The sequence below is a fragment of the Panulirus ornatus genome, chromosome 63 (genome assembly GCF_036320965.1).
Source record: "Panulirus ornatus isolate Po-2019 chromosome 63, ASM3632096v1, whole genome shotgun sequence".
Lineage (NCBI taxonomy): Eukaryota > Metazoa > Arthropoda > Malacostraca > Decapoda > Palinuridae > Panulirus > Panulirus ornatus.
In genome coordinates, this window is record NC_092286.1 from 20,966,025 (window position 1) to 20,971,024 (window position 5,000).

At 42.5% G+C, this 5,000-nt stretch overlaps 1 protein-coding gene across 21 annotated transcripts in view; it reads left to right on the forward strand.

Annotated features, from left to right (window-relative positions):
- The window catches only part of para (sodium voltage-gated channel paralytic), a 534,209-nt gene that overhangs the window by 185,382 nt on the left and 343,827 nt on the right, over positions 1–5,000 (forward strand). Inside the window, exon 2 of one of the 21 annotated variants that reach the window (XM_071656461.1) lies at positions 2,127–2,171. The exons of the other annotated variants lie outside the window; for them this stretch is intronic. The gene's annotated coding sequence lies outside the window, so the exon portion shown is untranslated. The remainder of the gene's footprint in view (positions 1–2,126; positions 2,172–5,000) is intronic. 21 annotated transcript variants of the gene reach the window in all.

A 5,000-nucleotide genomic window follows, 5' to 3' on the forward strand; every position in this document is an offset into this window, starting at 1 on the left:
CCTCCACCTCCGACACATATATCCTCTTGGTCAATCTTTCCTCACTCATTCTCTCCATGTGCCTAAACCATTTCAAAACACCCTCTTCTGCTCTCTCAACCACGGTCTTTTTATTTCCACACATCTCTTACCCTTACGTTACTTACTCGATCAAACCACCTCACACCACACATTGTCCTCAAACATCTCATTTCCAGCACATCCACCCTCCTGCGCACAAGTCTATCCATAGCCCACGCCTCGCAACCATACATTGTTGGAACCACTATTCCTTCAAACATACCCATTTTTGCTTTCCGAGATAATGTTCTCGACTTCCACACATTCTTCAAGGCTCCCAGGATTTTCGTCCCCTCCCCCACCCTATGATCCACTTCCGCTTCCATGGTTCCATCCGCTGCCAGATCCACTCCCAGATATCTAAAACACTTTACTTCCTCCAGTTTTTCTCCATTCAAACTTACCTCCCAATTGACTTGACCCTCAACCCTACTGTACCTAATAACCTTGCTCTTATGTATGTATATGTATGTAAATATATAAATAAATAAATGAATATATATATATATATATATATAAATATATATATATATATATATATATATATATATATATATATATATATATATATATATTTTTTTTTTTTTTCCAAAAGAAGGAACAGAGGGGGCCAGGTGAGGATATTCCAAAAAAGGCCCAGTCCTCTGTTCTTAACGCTACCTCGCTATCGCGGGAAATGGGGAATAGTATGGAATATTTATATATATATATATATATATATATATATATATATATATATATATATATATATATTCCCTGGGGATTGGGGAGAAAGAATACTTCCCACGTATTCCCTGCGTGTCGTAGAAGGCGACTAAAAGGGAAGGGAGCGGGGGGCTGGAAATCCTCCCCTCTCTTTTTTTTTTTTTTTTAATTTTCCAAAAGAAGGAACAGAGAAGAGGGCCAGGTGAGGATATTCCCTCAAAGGCCCAGTCCTCTGTTCTTAACGCTACCTCGCTATCGCGGGAAATGGCAAATAGTATGAAAATATATATATATATATATATATATATATATATATATATATATATATATATATATATTTGTGTGTGTGTGTGTGTGTGTGTGGCTATCGGAAAAAAAGTGGACTTGTATATTGTGAAAATATTGGGCGGATCCAGCACCAACACTTGCTCCAACACCATCTCCAACATCTACACTAACACCATCTCCAGCACCTGCTCCAACACTAGCTCTAACATCAGCACCAACACCTGCTCCAACACCATCCCCAGCACAATCTCCCAACACCTGCTCTATCACCATCCCCAACACCATTTCCAACACCATCTCCAACACTTGCTCCAACACCATCCCTAACACCATCCCCAACACTATCTCCATCACCTGCTCCAACAACATCTACAACGCCTGCTCCAACGACATTCCCATCACCATCTCCAGCACGTGCTCCAAGACCTGCTCCAACAGTCTCCAACACCACACACACACACACACACACACACACACACACACACACACACACACACACACACACACCACCACCAACACAATCACCATTTCAAATGTAACACAACAAAGTCTATACTTTTCTCTTAATGTAATTGGTTAAGTGATTGTGATGGATTATTTAAGTTTCTCCTAATGTAATTAGTAAAGTGATTGAGATAGATTACTTAAGTTTCTCCTAATGTAATTGGTAAAGTAATTGTGGTGGATTATTTTTCTCCTAATGTAATTGGTAAAGTAATTGTGGTGGATTATTTTTCTCCTAATGTAATTAGTAAAGTAATTGTGATGGATTATTTTTTCCTAATGTAATTGTTAAAGTAATTGTGATGGATTATTTTTCTCCTAATGTAATTGGTAAAGTAATTGTGATGGATTATTTTTCTCCTAATGTAATTGGTAAAGTAATTGTGGTGGATTATTTTTCTCCTAATGTAATTAGTAAAGTAATTGTGATGGATTATTATTCTCCTAATGTAATTGGTAAAGTAATTGTGATGGATTATTTTTTCCTAATGTAATTGTTAAAGTAATTGTGATGGATTATTTTTCTCCTAATGTAATTGGTAAAATGATTGTGATGGATCCCATTTCAGGTATAGCGAGGGTTGTTGCCAGTGTGGCCCTGTCCCAAGGCGCGGGTGAGTACATTGTCTTGACCTCTTAATGTAATTGAATTACAGCGAATTACATGACACATGTTTACATATTACATCACTGTACTTAGTGTAGCATATTATATCTGTACTTAAGTGTAGTATACTATATCACTGTACTTAAGTGTAGTATACTTAAGTACCACTCTTAATTACCTGTTATTAAGGTCATTGTGGAAAGGCTCAGGCTCCATCATGGCACTTAATGACGGTAATTAAGTTTGAATTTTGAAAAAAAGTGACGTGGTGTGTCGGTCGTTACGTCACGACGGTGGGCGGGTATTTCTATTGGTGAATCGGTGGCTGACGTCACGTCATTCCTGGAACGTAGTTGGTGATTCGGTCGTTGACGTCACTCTTAGGTAGGTTTCTCAATAGTCAGCCAAGATGAGTCAGTAGGCTGACTGTCATGCTATGACTGTCATTGTACGAGAGGCCGGTGATAAGTGATTTGGTGTCTGACGTCATCCTCTGTGAGGCCTGTGGTTGGTAGATCACTCGATGACGTCGTAATATGTAGATGTTACTATTGGCAGGTCTATCGGTGACGTCGTGATGTGAGATGATCATATGGTTGGTGGATGTAACGATGATGTCACTGAGAGGGTTGTGGTTGGTAGATCAGGCGATGATATCATGATATGAGAGGCGAGTGGTTGGTAGATGAGGAGATGACATCAGGATATGAGAGGATGTGGTTGGTAGATCGGTGTAATGACGTCACGTTATGAAGATCCCTGATTAGCTATTCCGGATTAGCTACTGGGGGCCGTAGATTCATCTTACCTGACTCTAATCTGTCGACATGGCGGAAAATTGCTAATCTGCTTCGTAATCATTGTGTCAGTGAAGGATTAGCTGATCCCTGGCTGTTCCTGTGAAGGATTAGCGGATCACAAGCTGTGTTAGTGAAGGATTCGCGAATCATTGGCTATGTTAGTGGATTCGCGAACCACTGGCTGTGTTAGTTAAGGAGTAGCGAATCACTGGTTATGTTAATGAAGGATTAGCGAATCACTGGCTATATTAGTGAAGGATTAGCGAATCACTGGTTATGTTAATGAAGGATTAGCGAATCACTGGCTATATTAGTGAAGGATTAGCGAATCACTGGTTATGTTAATGAAGGATTAGCGAATCACTGGCTATATTAGTGAAGGATTAGCGAATCACTGGTTATGTTAATGAAGGATTAGCGAATCACTGGCTATATTAGTGAAGGATTAGCGAATCACTGGCTATATTAGTGAAGGATTAGCGAACCACAGGCTGTTAGTGAAGGATTCGCGAATCATTGGCTATGTTAGTGAATGATTGACGAACCACTAGCTGTGTTAATGAAGGTTAGCGAATCACTGGCTATGTTAATGAATGATTAGCGAATCAGTGGCTGTTGTAATGAAGAATTAGTGACTCCCTGGCTCTATTAGTGAAGGATTCGCGAATCATTGGCTATGTTAGTGAAGGATTAGCGAACCATTAGCTGTGTTAGTGTAGGATTTGCAAGTCACTGGCAGTGTTAGTGAAGGATTAGCGAACCACTGGCAATGTTAGTGAAGGATTAGCGAATCACTGGTTGTTAGTGAAGGATTCGCGAATCATTAGCTGTGTTAGTGAAGCATTAGTGAACTACTACCTGTGTTGATGAATGATTAGAAGCTTCCTGGCTGTTTTAGTGTATGATTAGGGAATCATCGGCTTCGTCAGTTGAGGATTAGCGAATGATTAGATGTGTTAGTGAATGATTAGGGAATCCATGGCTGTTTTGAATATGAATCCCTGTTACCGAAGGATTTGCTAATCACTGACCATTCTGATTCATAAAGGATTAGCAAATCACTGGACATGTTAGTGAGGGATTAGCGAATCACTGGGTGCTGTGGAAACGCCTCAGATTCTGAGCCTAATCTCTTGAGCACGACGGTACGACCCTTGAGCACGACGGTACGACCCTGAGCACGATGGTACGACCCTTGAGCACGACGGTACGACCCTTGAGCACGACGGTACGACCCTTGAGCACGACGGTACGACCCTTGAGCACGACGGTACGACCCTTGAGCACGATGGTACGACCCTTGAGCACGACGGTACGACCCTTGAGCACGATGGTACGACCCTTGAGCACGACGGTACGACCCTTGAGCACGACGGTACGACCCTTGAGCACGACGGTACGACCCTTGAGCACGACGGTACGACCCTTGAGCACGATGGTACGACCCTTGAGCACGACGGTACGACCCTTGAGCACGATGGTACGACCCTTGGCACGACCCGTTCGTATGTCCAAGGTTCGTACCGTCGTGGTGAAGGGTCGTCGCGTCTTCCTGTAAGGATTGTACCGTCGTGCGCTGTAAGCCCGGCTATGAAGAGATCAAACAGCCATGACAACAACATTGGACACGCCTCAGGTGGACGGACTCACTCTCACTTGGAAACCTCCTGCACATTATGATCGTGACACAAGAGGCATCTTCGTCAGAGCCATATTTGTCTGGCAGTCCCATCCACTCCTGCAGCGTTGCCGCACTTCGTCGTACGGAGGGTTTCATCAAATCATTCGCTAATGATCCTGTTTCTCGGTGATCCTCCAGACCACAAACTCCTCCACATCTACCACCTTTTCATCTACCACAGCCAACGGGCCTTTGGAATACTCACTCTATCCTCTCTTAAACCACAACTCCCTTTCCACATCCAGGCACCACAAAACTTTCCATGGTTTACCCTAGACACTTCACATGCCCTGGGTCAATCCATTGACAGCACGTCGACCCCGGTATACCACATCGTACCAATTCACTTCTTCAG